The following is a 16,327-nucleotide window of genomic DNA, read 5'->3' as shown; positions in this document are numbered from 1 at the left end:
GAATCAACGATATCGAGCTATATCTCCGAGTCTTACGACGAATTCGGGAATATCGTGCTGCAAACAATCTCCCTCCTATAGAACTTCCTGATTTCAAAAACCTTTTTCCTTCGATAACCGAGATGGCAGAACCAGCTCGTGCTCTTAGAGATTACGCCGCTCCATCGCAAGATGAGCCGCATTCAAGTATTGCTCCGCCCGCAATCGAAGCAAACAACTTCGAACTTAAACCTTCGCTGTTGCAGGCAGTGCAACAGAACCAATTCTCTGGAAATCCTACCGAGGATCCAAACCTACATTTATCCGTATTTGTCCAATACGCTGATACTGTTAAAGCTAATGGTGTCACTTCAGAGGCAATTCGACTTCGTCTTTTTCCTTTCTCATTAAGAGATAGCGCTAGAAGATGGCTTCAATCTCTCCCTTCCAACTCAGTCACCACATGGAACGAGTTGAAGAAAGTTTTTCTTGCCCGATACTTTCCGCCAAGCAAAACAGCTATGTTAAGAGCCCAGATAAACGGATTTAAACAAAAAGACAACGAGTCTCTTTTCGAAGCATGGGAAAGATACAAAGACATGATGAGACTTTGCCCACACCATGGTTTGGAGGACTGGTTAGTAATTCACACATTTTATAATGGTCTCTTATACAACACAAGGTTAACAATAGACGCCGCTGCAGGTGGTGCATTAATGAACAAACCTTATGCTGATGCTTACCAGCTTATCGAGAGCATGGCCCAAAACCACTATCAGTGGGGAACCGAACGAACAACGGTGGAAAAACCTCAAACGAAAACTGGCATGTACGAGATAAGTAACCTTGATCACGTTAACGCAAAAGTGGATGCTTTGGTCCAGAAAATTGAAAGTCTAAACGTATCACCTCCAGCCGCCGTGGTTGCTATAACTCAGAATTGCGAGGTCTGTGGAATCCAAGGCCACACTCCTACGGACTGTCAACTCTTGACAGGAATCCAAGCAGAGCAAGTAAACTATGCTCAAGGAAGCCCTTATTCGAACACCTATAACTCAAATTGGAAGAACCATCCAAACTTTTCATATAAGAGCAATAACGCTTTGTACGCGCCTGGACAGTCTCCAAATCAAGCCCCAGCTATACCTCCGGGATATCAGAAACCGAACCCATCCATGCCTAACAATAACGCCCCTAGGAAATCCAACTTGGAAATCATGATGGAAAACTTTATAGCTTCCCAACAACAAACCAATAAAGATTTCTTAAACCAGAATGTACACACTGGCGAACAACTTAAACAACTAGCAAGCAAAGTAGATGCCTTGGCTACCCATAACAAAATGCTGGAAACACAAATATCACAAGTAGCCCAACAACAAGCACCTACTGCTGCCCCAACTGGTACATTCCCTGGACAGCCCCAACCTAACCCGAGAAGCCACGCTCATGCAATTATATTAAGAAGTGGAACGGAAGTGGAAGGACCGTCTGATCCAAGGATAGAAAACCAAAACCCTAAGAAATCAACTGAGGGAAGTGAACCTAAGGAAAAGGAAGAGAGTAATAAGGAAACCCTAGAAAAGAAGGAACCTTATGTACCTCCACCACCTTACAAACCACCTATACCTTACCCTCAAAGGCTTGTTAAAACCAAAGATGCGGGCCAATTTAGAAAATTTGTTGATCTCCTTAAACAATTAAACGTTACAATTCCGTTCACCGAAGCTATTACGCAGATGCCCTCATATGCTAAATTCTTAAAAGAAATCCTTTCTAATAAGAGGAAACTTGAGGATAGCGAAACCGTTACACTCCCTGCCGAATGTAGCGCTATAATCCAAAACATGCCCCCTAAACTCAAGGATCCAGGTAGTTTCTCTATACCCTGTCACATAGGAAAATTTGCCATTGACAAAGCCTTATGCGATTTAGGAGCCGGAATTAGCGTGATGCCTTTATCCATATGTAAGAAACTGGAAATGGGAGAATTAAGACCAACCAAAATGTCTGTGCAACTAGCAGATCGTTCCATCAAATATCCTGTAGGAATCCTTGAAAACGTTCCCGTACGCATAGGTCAATTCTACATTCCCACTGATTTTACAATTATGGACATTAGAGAAGATGATATTACACCCATTATACTGGGAAGACCATTCTTAGCAACTGCCGGTGCAATCATAGACGTAAAACGAGGACGACTCACCTTCGAAGTAGGTGAAGAGAAAATTGAATTCATTCTTTCCCAATTCTTGAAAGCACCTGCAATAGAAGATACATGTTACTTCATGGATATCATCGATGAATGCATAAAAGAAGCAGAGTTAGAAGAAGACAAATCATCTGACTGCCTTGTAGAAGATAGATCTAACCAATGTTTAGCAATAACACCGGATCCTACGCAATGTCTTAACAAACCAACCCCTGACCTGAAAACACTTCCCAAAAATCTGAGATATGAATTCCTAGACTTAGAACTTGAACGACCTGTGATAGTTAATGCAGACCTAGGAAGACTCGAAACAGAAAAACTCCTACATATCTTAAGGAAGTATCCAACCGCACTAGGGTACCACATCACCGATCTTAAAGGAATAAGTCCTTCTATTTGTATGCACCGCATCATGTTAGAAGAAGACTGTAAAACCTCTAGGGAACACCAGAGAAGACTAAATCCGATCCTGAGTGAGGTAGTAAAGAAGGAAATAACCAAGTTATTGGAAGCAGGTATTATATATCCTATATCTGATAGCAAATGGGTTAGTCCTGTGCACGTTGTACCAAAGAAAGGAGGCATAACCGTTATTGAAAACGAAAAAGGGGAAACTATAACTAAACGAATCGAATCAGGATGGAGAATGTGCATTGATTATAGGAAACTAAACAAAGCAACCCGAAAAGATCATTTCCCTTTACCATTCATTGACCAAATGTTAGAACGATTAGCAAAACATTCACATTTCTGTTATCTAGACGGTTATTCAGGCTTCTTCCAAATACCAATTCACCCTGATGACCAAGAAAAGACAACGTTCACGTGCCCTTTTGGTACCTTCGCTTATAGACGAATGTCGTTTGGTCTGTGTAATGCCCCTGCAACCTTTCAAAGATGCATGATGGCAATTTTCGCCGACTTTCTCGAAAACATCATGGAAGTATTTATGGATGACTTTTCTGTATACGGACAAAGTTTCGAAGAATGCCTTGAAAACCTGGAAAGAGTTCTTGAGCGATGTGTAAAAGTAAACTTAGTACTTAATTGGGAAAAGTGCCACTTTATGGTACAAGAAGGAATTGTTTTAGGACACATCATCTCGAACAGAGGAATTGAAGTAGACAAAGCCAAAATAGAGGTAATCGAAAATCTTCAACCCCCAAGAACCGTGAGAGAAGTACGAAGCTTTTTAGGACACGCCGGTTTTTACCGACGATTCATCAAAGACTTCTCTAAGATAACTAAACCTTTAACCGGACTGTTGATGAAAGATGCCGAATTCATATTCGATGATAACTGTTTAAAAGCATTTCAAACGCTTAAGCAAGCACTGATCTCCGCACCCATAATGCAGACACCAGACTGGAATGAACCATTCGAAATAATGTGCGATGCCAGCGATTATGCTGTAGGTGCTGTTTTAGGACAACGAAAGGATAAAAAGCTTCACGTTATATATTACGCAAGCAGAACCCTGGATGAAGCGCAAATGAATTACGCCACTACCGAGAAAGAACTCCTAGCAGTGGTATTTGCGCTAGATAAATTTCGTTCTTACTTGGTCGGAGCTAAAATAATAGTTTACACTGATCACGCTGCTATCAAGTACCTTTTAACAAAAAAGGATGCTAAACCTAGACTCCTAAGATGGATCTTGTTGCTACAAGAATTCGACTTAGAAATCAAGGACAAGAAAGGAACTGAAAACGTAGTAGCTGACCACCTCTCCAGACTTGAGAACCTTGAACCGGAAAGAACATCAATTAATGATGATTTCTCGTATGACAAACTTATAGCTACTGTGGAAGAGAACAACTCCGACATGCAAGTAGAAACCACCTTAGCTATATCTGCCACACCGTGGTACGCTGATCTCGTCAATTATTTAGCTGCCGGAATAGTCCCACCTACTTTATCTTACCAGCAGAAGAAACGATTCTTCTACGACATAAAACACTATTACTGGGATGATCCCTTACTTTTCAAAAGAGGCCCCGATGGTATTTTCCGTCGATGTATACCCGAAGAAGAGGTAGAAAATATAATCCAACACTGCCACCCCGCTCCTTATGGTGGACACACAAGTACATCCAAGACCTGCTCTAAAATCCTACAAGTCGGCTTTTATTGGCCAACTATATGGAAGGACGTACATGCGGCTATTAAGGAATGTGACAGATGTCAACGCACGGGAAACATATCTAGACGTGACGAGATGCCACAAAAAGGTATTTTGGAAGTAGAGATCTTCGACGTGTGGGGAATAGACTTCATGGGACCTTTTCCATCCTCTTTCGGTAACAAATACATACTCGTGGCAGTTGACTACGTATCAAAATGGATCGAAGCTGTAGCCTCCCCAACAAACGACACCCGAGTAGTAACTAGACTCTTTAAGAATATAATATTTCCGAGATTTGGCATCCCAAGAATAGTAGTCAGTGATGGTGGATCGCACTTTATATCCAAGGTACTCGAAAAATTACTATTTAAATATGGAGTGAGACATAGGATAGCGACACCTTACCACCCTCAAACCAGTGGACAAGTGGAAGTATCTAACAGAGAAATCAAGCAAATACTAGAAAAAACGGTCGCCACTTCAAGGAAAGATTGGTCATTGAAATTACCAGAAGCTTTATGGGCATACCGAGCTGCTTATAAAACCCCCATAGGGACGACCCCATTTAAGCTCATTTATGGAAAATCCTGTCACCTCCCGGTAGAATTAGAACATAAAGCCTATTGGGCTATTAGAAATCTGAATCTAAACTATAAAGCCGCCGGTGAAAAGAGAATCCTTGACATAAACGAATTAGAAGAACTCAGAAGAGACGCCTATGAAAATGCCAGAATCTATAAAGAAAGAACAAAACAATGGCATGACAAGCGTATATCAAGGAAAATCTTCAAGCAAGGCGACGCAGTCCTTTTATTTAACTCTAGACTAAAGTTATTCCCGGGAAAACTACGATCCAGATGGTCAGGACCTTTTCATATCACTAACATCTTCCCTAGTGGAGCAATAGAAATTAAAGGCAAATCCACAGAATCGTTTACCGTAAACGGGCAACGTCTGAAACACTATCATTATGCGGAAACCAATGGAGATTCGCAAATCCTACACTTAGACGAAATGCCCCCAGGACCTATAGATTATACTTAACAGTTTCTTTGTCGAGCTTGCGACATTTAAACAAAGCGCTTAGTGGGAGACAACCCACAATTATTTTCTTATTCTATTATTATCATTTTCCTATTTTTTTCCTCAATTATTCTTTTAATTTCTGTTTAGTATTAATTTCTGATTTATTTTAATTCAAAAGAAAAAAAAAATATATATATATATATAATAATTTTTTCTTCTTTCGGCATTTGGCCAAATCCTGACTAAAACTCATGTTTTCTTTTCTCTAGCCAACACTAACCAGATGGGACATTTTGATCGTATGGGTATCAAATTCAGAGGAATGGCTCAGAAACAAAAGTTTGAAGAACTAGCCACTAGAGAGATGCTACCTAGTTTATATGCTAATGATTGGGCTATGACTGCCCTTGGACTTAGACAAAGTGTCCTGTATTTGCTGAACCAGATAGGATGGGAGACATCCCCTATCCTGAGACATTTCACCACCTACCGGAGACTCACACTAGAATTCCTTAGCTCATTAATCTATCTACCCAGCCATGGAAAAGGAATTAGCAGAGGTTTTATCCAGTTCAGAATGTTCAATATGGAGTACCAATTTAATATTAGAGACTTTACCAATATTTTGGGTTTTCCTACCTCCTTTGACACATTCACAGTAAGCCAGGAAGAACTTTTTGAACATAGAGAACTTGAACACTTTTGGGGTAAGCTGACTGGAAATGATGAGCCTGAAGAACATGAGTTTCTCTCTGGAAACATACACAACCCGGCCTTTCGCTATTTCCATAAGATCCTGACCCACACTTTATTTGGGAAGAAGCCAAATAGTACTTCAGTTTCACGTGATGAACTCTTCATCATATTTTGTGCTTCCCAGAACCGTCCAGTAAACGGTGCCACTTTTATGTTAGCTAATTTGGACCACCTTATCCAGGATGAGCGAGCACCCATTAGAATAGGCGGTTTGATAACTATGATAGGTAATGCTATTGGACTACGTCAGCCTATGCTCGACCTAAGCCCTTTTTGTGGCATTACTACTATGAGTATACCCATCCTCTTCAACACTATGTTTATAGCAAACCTAGGGTCTGACGAGTTTGAGCTTATTATTGATAACCAGGTTCTTTGCCTATTCACCATGCCCGATCCTAGGACTAGCATTCATAACCGTAGTAACTGGCTCTACAACCTGAACGAAACTCCCACTCCTGCTAGATCCACTGAATCCATCCAGGACTATGAGATTTGTGATGACTATGAGACTTATGATGACCAGATCCCTCATGCTGAATCTGACCCTCAGACACCATCCGGCTATTATGATATTGACCCTCCTCCTCAGCCTGTTCAGACCGAAGAATCAGCCATATCCGACCTCCGGCATCATATGCCCGGAACTGACTATCACACCGCCATTGAAGCTTTGATGTCAGAACAAGACGCCCTTAGAGGAGAATTTACTAACATGAGACACGAAGTTCTAGGATACATGAGCAGTATGACAGATCAGTTTCACGAGTGGATACATCGTGTTAACTCTTTTGCTCCTCCGGCCAGAGATCGTACAGAGGGATAGAATTTAGTTATTTTTCTAAGTTATTTAGTTTTAAGTTAGATTATTCATTAATGTTATTTGAATTCATGTTCACATTTATTTCTCTTTCATTTCATTGTTTTTCCTTTCCTGTATTACATTATGATCATTTTATTGAAGCTGTTTATTTAATTTTATTATGCAATAGCTATTATGCTCTACTGTTGCTACCTATGACTTATTATTATGCAAAGCAGATTAAGCGTGCACGATAAATTAAATTACAGAATAAACCAATCATAAGCAAAACAAAACAAAATAAATAACAAAAATAAAATCCTTTACCAAAGTGATTCTGTGAAATGCTACTGAAACCTTGCCAAAATGGAATGTGTGACGAGCGTCACACAATCCATAACGGACGGCACGCCAAGTGCCCGTTACGAACGTCACACCCCTGTGACGAGCGTAACACCCTTCAGACTAGTGAAGGAGCCGTTGGAGACGAACGTTACACTTTTTTTTTTTTTACTTTCTACCTTCCCCATTAATTTCCATTCAACCACACTTAATTACTTTTCAACCACTTTTTCTTTCCAACTTCCAAATTCTTCTCCTATAAATACCCCTCCAAACCTTCCTTCATTCACCACAAACCATTCTCTCCTACCAAATACATTTCTTTTCTTTCCAAATCACCCCTTCAAAATTCATTCATCACAATGGCGGGAAATCAGAATTTTGGAAATATCATCTTCCGATCCGAAGATGAAAATTACCAAAGGGAGCAATTCGAGCGTTTCCAACAGCGAGGTGTCGTTTCCACCAGGTACCCCGATTTAACTTGTTTACAACGATTAGGATTACTCCAAGGTATCGAATGGATGCTCCGTCAAGCCAACTTAACCTTCCTTTGCACTCATAATCAACCCACCTACCCATCCCTAACCTTAGAATTCTTAAGTTCATACGACTACACCACTCCCGCCGGTGAAGACGAATTTTTAACCGGTACCGCAACCTTCCGTATGTTTAACACCGAGTACTCCTTAACCCAAAACCAATTGAGTACCATGCTACAATTCCCCATAGAAGGTCTGCTACACCCCAGAATCTCTCCAAACTCAAACTGGAACACAGTTGGCGTTTTCGGCCTTTTTAAGAAAATTTCCGGTATAGATACCTACAACTGGGAAGAGCTCCTTCTCTCCCATATACATAACCCCACTATCCGATACTTTATCCGCATCTTGCAAAACACAGTTTTTGGAAGACCAAACAACAGCAAGGTCAACTCAAAGGAGCTATTCTTCCTCCAGTGCGTCTTCGAACCAGATACTCAGGTAAACGCCGCCTCCTTTCTATTTCATCATATCCGCACCTTATGTGCTAGAGGCCGGCAACCTTTTATAATTGGTGGATTAATCACCACCATAGCACTTGGCCTAAACCTAGGGGATAAACTCCAAACTTTAGAATCTCCACCTCCCCTAGCTATGGATATCAGCTACTGTCGATCCAGCCGCTTGATTAAGAACAGAGTAGGCGGAGGATATTATCTTATGGTGAACAACCAGGCAGTCCCAAGCGTTGTTCTACCAAATATCGCCCTAACTGATGTCACAAACCCCGACCGCCACCTCTATGATCTAAACGCTCCCGAAGCCACCGAGCCTTCACAAACAAACCCGCACACAGACGAGTTTGAAGCAATGGAGCAAGGTGATCGTCCGCCTACACAACAGTCAGTCCCGCTCAACCCTTCCGGCAATGCAACTGACCCATCCTCCCAACGTTGTCGACGAAGAAGGCCTGCAACCAACGACGACATCATAGATGCTATTGAGGGTATGCAGGCACAGAATGTCGAGATGATGCAGATAATGCATCAAATGCAACAACAACAGGATGCTAGGAATGCCATAACCGACCAGCGGTTTACTGAGTTGTTCAGCAGGTTCGACGACTTAGACTTACGTCAAAGATCACCAGGTCCAAGAACCAGAGGCGGAAGACAACCTTAGTCGTAGTTTCTCTTTCCTTTCCATATTGTATTTCATTTCCTTAAAACATTGGGGACAATGTTTCGTTTAAGTATGGGGGGGAAACCATGTTCTTTCTATTTCCATTTCTTCAAGTATGTACCTTTCCTTTCATTGCTATTTTAATTATTATTTATTTATTAAAAAAAAAAAAAATTCCATTATCTATTCCCTCAAACTTTCATGAGCCACAACAACAAAAATTCAACACCCAATAAGTATAAAGGTTGCTCATCTTATCGATCTTGAGTCGAATCAAGACAAAGACTACTACCGCCAAACACTCTAAACGAACCCAACACGTTAGATCAGGATAAGTACCTATTATACCAATCCCTTGAACTTTTAGTTTTATAGTAACCCCAAGTAGTTTATACGAGAAGTCAGCACCATCTTAATAGCAAACTACGTGGAGAACCGATGAAAATAAGTGGACGATTCCCAAAGTAACATAACAAAAAAAATATATCAGGAAATGCACTAATTAAGTTAGGTGATCCTTACCAGATCATTTAATCTAAAGGTTGCAGATCATACAAAAGCATAATATGAAAGATCCATTATGAGTTGGTTCAGCAGGTATCTGGTACTGAACTTGGTAGGGCGGACTATGGTTCGATCCCCCGCAATTTGCAATGGGCTGAATAACGAAGTTATCCGATTTATGTACCAGAACTTCCAGCTAAAAGGGAATCATAATCACTAACCGGTTACTCCACTATGTGCGCGAAAAGATAAAGGGCTTAATGTGATTTCGCTAGAATGAAAACGGGTGAAATAAGAGTAAAAGAACTAGGATAGCTATCATAGTGTACTTGAACTGATTTGCACGAGGCAGGGTTATCTAGGTTGTGACGGTAGTTGTTGATATCGAGATTTAACTCAAGTTGCTTCTAAACAAAATCCACTTGCAACCTATTACGAATTGATGTGTGTTTTGAAATTTCATCTGGCTAAATTTCTAATACGAGTTATATACTGAATTTTGCTTGAGGACAAGCAAAGATCTAAGTATGGGGGAGTTTGATAACATGAAATTATATCACATTTTAGGACTTAATTCAATTAGATTATATTATCATTTACTTTAATTTATCTCATTTTATAAGATATTATGCGGTATTTCCTTTCTATTTATGTCAGGTATCCATTTTGAAGCAAAAGTGAAAAAAGGAAGAAAAGGAGGTGTAAAAAGGAATAAAAAGGAAACAAATAACAAAGACCAAGCCCAGCCCAAAGAAAGCGCACGTTGTGCCTGTGACGGGCGTCACAAAGGTTGTGACGAGCGTCACACTAAGCACACTCCTGTGACGAGCGTCACACTAAGCACACTCCTGTGACGAGCGTCACACATGGTGTGACGGACGTCACACCATTCCCCTATATTTTTGGCACTAGGAACGCAACTGACCACGTTGAAAGCTATTTCCACTCTTGACCCTCGGAACGAAAAGATCGTGTATACGGAAACCCTTGGAAAGCAGTTACACAAGTAGCAGTATAAATAGCAGCTAATTGGGAAAGCTCAGGGTTCGGAGATTTTCCACGCCTTTTGCCGTTTTCGCATTTTTTTCTTCCAGCAGTTTAGGCTCGTATTTTTATAGTATTACTTTGCAGAATTTTTATTGTTTTACCTTTCTGCAATTCTATTTTCCTTTCTAGCATTTAATTAATTCTTTTCGCACAATAGTTTCTACACCGGAAACTATTGTGCAACTTTTACCGGATCTAACCTTACGTTAGAATCTAGTTTTTATTCCCTTCGTTTTAATTCGTTGTTTAATTGAAGAATCCAAGAACAAATCCTACCGGCTTGTGGTGGAGTGTTCAAGACTATTGTTTAACGCATTCAGGTTCTTTAATTATTATTTAATGCTTTGTTTTATTACTTATTTATACTATCTGCCTGGGATGAGTCTGTTTATGCATGATATGTATTTTTGTCTGTTTAGTATGTCTGGCTAACTTGCCTAGATATCGGTATGTAAAGTAAGCGGAATAAGGGATCAAGACTAAGTCGGTCTAATTAAATTTAAAAGTAAAATCAATCTTTTTACGGTCTCAATTTACAGGTTTAATAACAAGAATTTTTTACAAAAGTAAAAGACATAAAGAAGTTAAAATCAATAGAGCGAGAGTTTGAGGTTTTAACTGGACAGTGTAAATTAGGCATTACTTCTAGATCAGGGCGAGAGCAAGTTTTAGAGTTAATTAAATTCTGACCTTTTCCAAAAAGTATTCTTAAAGATTGAATGTGAGGACGAGAGTTAAGCATTCGGGTTTAATTGTATAACCTAAGTCAACAGAGCGAGAGTTTGAGATAAGGGTGTTTAAAACGGTCAGTGTTTTCCTAAAAAGAGTTTCTGCAACTTTATTGCTTTCAAAAAGTGGTTTTTTGACTTAATTATAAGTGACAGCTACATTAACATAAAATCATGGTTTATTCAACAGAGCGAGAGTTTGAGATAAAACCTTTAATCAATAAAGTTAACTGAAACGATTTATTTTAAAACCAAGAAACCGACAAAGAATTGATTCCCTAATTACGACGAACTACATACCGATATCCGATTTATTAATATTTAATCTAGATCTTAGTTTAGTTTTTAGCTTCGCCCCCAAACAATCAACCATTATTCACCTTAGCTTTACGAAGTAACCTTAGATAACGGTATATCGATTCATAAGTCCCTGTGGGATCGATATCTTTTAAAACTACGCGATAGAACTGTGCACTTGCAGTTTGTACCCCAATTTCGACTCATAAAGTCGCGATCAGAACACAAGGAATAGACCGTGTCATCCTTGTCTAGTTCAATATTGGGTCCGTAGACATTTATCCTGTTATGCAGGATGAGCAAATTCCATCTAGGTCACTCATGTCCCTCAGCATGCTTCGTGGAGTACCCATAAACTGTCTTAATGGTTATCCAATTATGGACAATGTTTGATTAGGAATAAAGCACTTGACTCTACATCTAAGGTCCATAGTGGTTTCAGGTCGAAGGGTGGTATACACCGTTATCACCATGAGAATAACTTATCACACTTAGCATAACATTCTATATAGTATTCTCATAGCGGGTCAATCCAGTATAAATATTACTCTTATTATTCATACTTATGTTTAAGACTTGATAACTCCTTATCCAGGATCCATGAGATGTGATCATCAGTCTATATACATAATAGTCTTAATGCTTTAATGTTATCCCATTTTACAACAAAGCTCGACTACGTAAACTTTAAGAATAATGTCCTTATGTTTAATGGGATCTCATGATTAGGTCACACTTGATACATTAAACGGACTATCTATTCTAGGGACTTTATTAAAGAAACATAATAAAGAAAAATCCTTTTATTATTAATAAATAAATTGATACAAGTACCAAAAGTATTGGCCTCTAGGGCTTACACCAACAATCTCCCACTAGCACTAGAGCCAATCAGGCATACCCCTAATGCCCATAGATCTAGTATGACCATCATGCTTCAGTTGTTCAAGAGGTTTTGTTAGTGGGTCAACAATATTGTCAAGTGTAGGCACTCTGCATATTTTCACATATCCTCTATCTATTATCTCTCGAATGAGGTGATAGCGCCTAAGTATGTATTTGGATCACTGGTGAGATCTAGGCTCCTTAGCTTGTGCGATAGCACCATTGTTATCACAATAGAGATCAATGGGATCCACAATGCTAGGAACTATGCCAAGTTCACTAATGAACTTTTTGATCCAAACAACTTCCTTTGCTGCACTTGAGGCAGCAATATACTCGGCCTCGGTTGTAGAATCAACAATTGTATCTTGCTTTGATCTTTTCCAGCCCACAGTGCCACTGTTTAAGCAAAACACATAATCAGATTGTGATGTAAAGTCATCCTTATCTGTCTAGAAGCTAGCCTCGGTGTATCCAATTACAGGAAGCTCTTCCTGACCTCCATATATCAAGAATGAGTCCTTAGTCCTTCTCAAATACTTAAGGATATTCTTGACAGCTACCTAATGAGCATCACCGGGATCATTTTGGTAGCTACTCGTTGCACTTAAAGCATACGAGACATTCGGTCAAGTACATTGTTGGTGTAATCCCTAGAGGCTAATACTTTTGGTACTTGTATCGAATTATATATTAATAATAAAAGGCTTTTTCTTTATTATGTTTGTTTAATAAAGTCCCTAAAATAGCTAGTCCGATTAATGTATCAAGTGTGACTTAATCATGAGATCACATTAAACATAAGGACACTATTCTTAAGGTATCCTTAGTCGAGATTTATTGTGAAGTGGGATAACATTAAAGTATTAAGACTATTATGTATATAGACTGATGATCACATCTCATGGATCATGGATAAGAAGTTATCAAGTCTTAAACATAGGTATGAATATTAAGAGTAATATTTATACTGGATTGACTCGCTATGAGAATACTATATAGAATGTTATGCAAAGTGTCATAAGTTATTCTCATGGTGATAATGGTGTATACTACCCTTCGACCTGAAACCACTATGGACCCTAGATGTAGAGTCGAGTGCCTTATTGCTGATCAAACATTATCCGTAACTAGATGACCATAAAGACAGTTGATGGGTACTCCACGAAGCATGCTAAGGGACATAAGTGACCTAGATAGAATTTGCCCATCCTGCGTAACAGGATAAATGTCTATGGGCCCAATATTGAACTGGACAAGGATGACACGGTCTATGCCTTGTGTTCAATATAGACATAAGGGCAAAAGGATAATTGTACACATAAGTATTATCACAAAAGGTTTTGTCAGATCACATGAAATTTTCGTGTATTGGATAGCAGTGATGTGTGGTTCTAGATACCGCTCATTGTTTATTATGTTAAATACGTGATTTAATATAATTGCCAATGCCGCGAAAACCTACAGGGTCACACACAAAAGGACGGATTGATGAGAGATAGAGTAACTAAGGAACACCGTAAGGTACGGTGCACTTAAGTGAATTATAGAACATCGTAAGGTACGGTGTACTTAAGTAGAATACAAAATATGGTAAGGTACCATATGCTTAAGTGATTTTGGCATATTATAAGATATGGGCCACATACACTTAAGTGGGCTTTTTAGCTTATAGCCCACACAAGTGGTTCTATAAATAGAACCCTTGTGCAGAAGCATTTGTGCAGTTGAAATTTTATTTCTCTCTCTCTCTCTCTCTCTCTCTCTCTCTCTCTCTCTCTCTCTCTCTCTCTTTATCTCTCTATATCAAAGTCTTCATTCGTAGCAGCTATCACTAAGATTGAAGGAATCCGTTCTTGTGGACTGAGTAGAGGCGTCGTCATCGTTCAACGTTCGTGATCGCTCCGTAGATCTGCATCAAAGGTTGCAATCGCCACAAGAGGTAACGATTTTATCACTGGTCATGTCCATTCGTAAGGATCACTAAAGGAGAAATTTTAAATAACGTTGCGTTTTGGACCACTCTTCTCCTTCAGTGATATCAGAGCCACTTACGAAACCATGCATCTGATAGTTGTTTATTTTCTATATTTTCTGTATTAATACGATTAAAAGACAGAATGAATCAAAGAATAAACGAGTAATTAAATTTGGCATCATGTGTATACGATTTGGATGATTGATGTTGACTATGCTTCAGAATCCGACATTAGTATGGTGAAGCAGCGATACATCGATCGTCCATAGGTTATGCAATTGAGATCGATTAAGTTATATATATGATATAAGTAATCCTGATGTAAAATACAGTATATATGATATAATGTTTCTGTTTCGTTCATTCAAACACTTAATGGTTGTTTTCCTTTGAGCGATCAATGGTCGTTTGCTTCTTGATCCGACATTAGTATGGTGAAGCAATGACGTGTTGATCAATCATACTGCATAGTCTGATCGGTCGCCAAAATTTAATTTGGTTTTAATTAATTAAAAGAATTAAAATTAATAATAGTAATGTGTTTATTATTATTGTCTTGTGGTGATCGGTTATGGCCTTAGTTTTCCTTTATTTTATTTTGGGTTTTTAAAATACGACCTGTGTGTCGTGCCTCTCTTTTAATCTCTTAATGTAACTTCTTTTCTCATCTCACTCCCTCGTATGTAAAACGAGTTTCTTTTATGTAATGTAATGTTATGAAGAAAGAGCATAATTCAATATCAAAGGAGGACAACCTTGAAGATCTTGCTTGGAGAAGCTTAGATCGTTATTAGGTTAGCTTAGGTTCTCTCATTGGCTTGGGAGAACAATTGCGCTAGGGGCCATAACCGTTTCATTATGTATGTTGATGCATGTGAATGTATGTTGATGCATGTGAGATATGATTTATATGATAAATAAGCTGGTGAGATCAGAATAATTACAAATTCCCTCAAATTAAATATTAAGTTTATGCTTTCCAAGTTTTAGCACTCATCAAGACTAGTATCAGATAATGTAGGTTTCGCCTACGCAAGGTGCATGTTCTATATTAGAAAGGTGCGATGGGATAATTGTAATATCCAATTGCTAAAATAATGGGTCAAACTTAACTAAACAAATTATAATAAGATTATATATGTTTAGAAGCAAGAGTTGGAAACGATCCATGTGATGGATTGGAATAAGGAGTTATTCATCCAACTAAAATATTCGAGAGTTGTATTAGATACAATTGGAAGGAGTTCCTACCTAAATAACCTAGTTTTGTGTAATCCGCCTACACGTACTTAAAACAAAGTGAAATGTGGATCTCAACCCACTAGAAAATCTTCCAACGGGATTTTTCGAATCAAATGGTGAGGGTCATTTGTTTTGAGTAAAATAGTGGGAGCATATTTAATTAAAGGTCTAATTAAATATGTTATTGATACTTATATTTTCATTATTTTCATGTAGATTACCATGACAACAAACACCTCTAACAACATTTTGCGATCAATCCTTGACAAGGAAAAATTGTCTGGGACAAATTTTCTAGATTGACACCGAAATCTGAGGATTGTCCTCAAACATGATAGAAAGCTCTATGTCTTGGAGAAACCTGTTCCTTAAGAGGAACCTCCTAGTTCTGCACCTAAGGCAGAAAAAGATGCTTAAAGGAAGCATGTCGATGATGCAAATGAAACTGCTTGTCTCATGCTAGCTACCATGAACTCAGAGTTGGAAAAATAACATGAGAACATGACAACGTTCAATATGATCGAACACCTGAAGATGCTCTATCAAGAGTAAGCAATGCATGAAAGGTTTGAAGTTTCAAAAGCCCTTTTTCAAGGCAAGTTAGCTGAGGGAGCCCCTGTAGCTCCCCATGTGCTCAAGATGATTGGGTATGTGGAAAACCTTGAGAGGTTGGGTTTTCCCCTCGGAAAGGAACTTGCGACTGATTTGATCTTGCAATTGTTGCCAGATAGATTCAG

At 38.9% G+C, this 16,327-nt stretch overlaps 1 pseudogene; it reads right to left on the bottom strand.

The window, feature by feature from the left end:
* Nucleotides 1-507: 507 nt before the first annotated feature.
* Nucleotides 508-607, bottom strand: LOC127077382 (uncharacterized; annotated as a pseudogene).
* Nucleotides 608-16,327: the final 15,720 nt, after the last annotated feature.

Source organism: Lathyrus oleraceus, chromosome 4, assembly GCF_024323335.1.
Source record: "Lathyrus oleraceus cultivar Zhongwan6 chromosome 4, CAAS_Psat_ZW6_1.0, whole genome shotgun sequence".
In the NCBI taxonomy this organism is placed as follows: Eukaryota; Viridiplantae; Streptophyta; class Magnoliopsida; order Fabales; family Fabaceae; genus Lathyrus; species Lathyrus oleraceus.
This window is presented reverse-complemented; position numbering and strand designations above follow the sequence as displayed.